We start from the raw sequence: 382 nt of genomic DNA, 5'->3' as shown, positions 1-382 counted from the left end.
CAAGTGGCTGTCAGGAAGACGCCGGACTCAAGCAGCAGCAGCAGCAGCAGCAGCAGCAAATTGCACTTCCGAAGCAGCAGCAGCAGCAGCGCAGCAGCAGCGTTGCTGTTGGGGACACCAGCGCGAGGCTGAGCAGCAGCACCAACACAACAGTCCCCTCTCTCGCTGAGACACTGGACGCCCCCACAGCAGCAGCAGCAGCGGCAGCAGCAGCAGCAGCAGCAGCAGGTACAGTGACAGACTGGAGCAGCAGAGCCTCTCTAGACCCCTCGCGCTCCAATACAAGTTCTCAAGAGGTCCGGGGGCCCCCAGCAGCTCCAGACCCACCGGGGGCCCCCGGGGGGCCCCCAGGGCCCCCCCAGGGGCCCTCAGGGGCCCCCCG

This window comes from Eimeria tenella, genomic scaffold, assembly GCF_000499545.2.
Source record: "Eimeria tenella Houghton genomic scaffold, Eth_scaff1852, whole genome shotgun sequence".
Lineage (NCBI taxonomy): Eukaryota > Apicomplexa > Conoidasida > Eucoccidiorida > Eimeriidae > Eimeria > Eimeria tenella.
Note: the sequence above shows the minus strand (reverse complement) of the source record.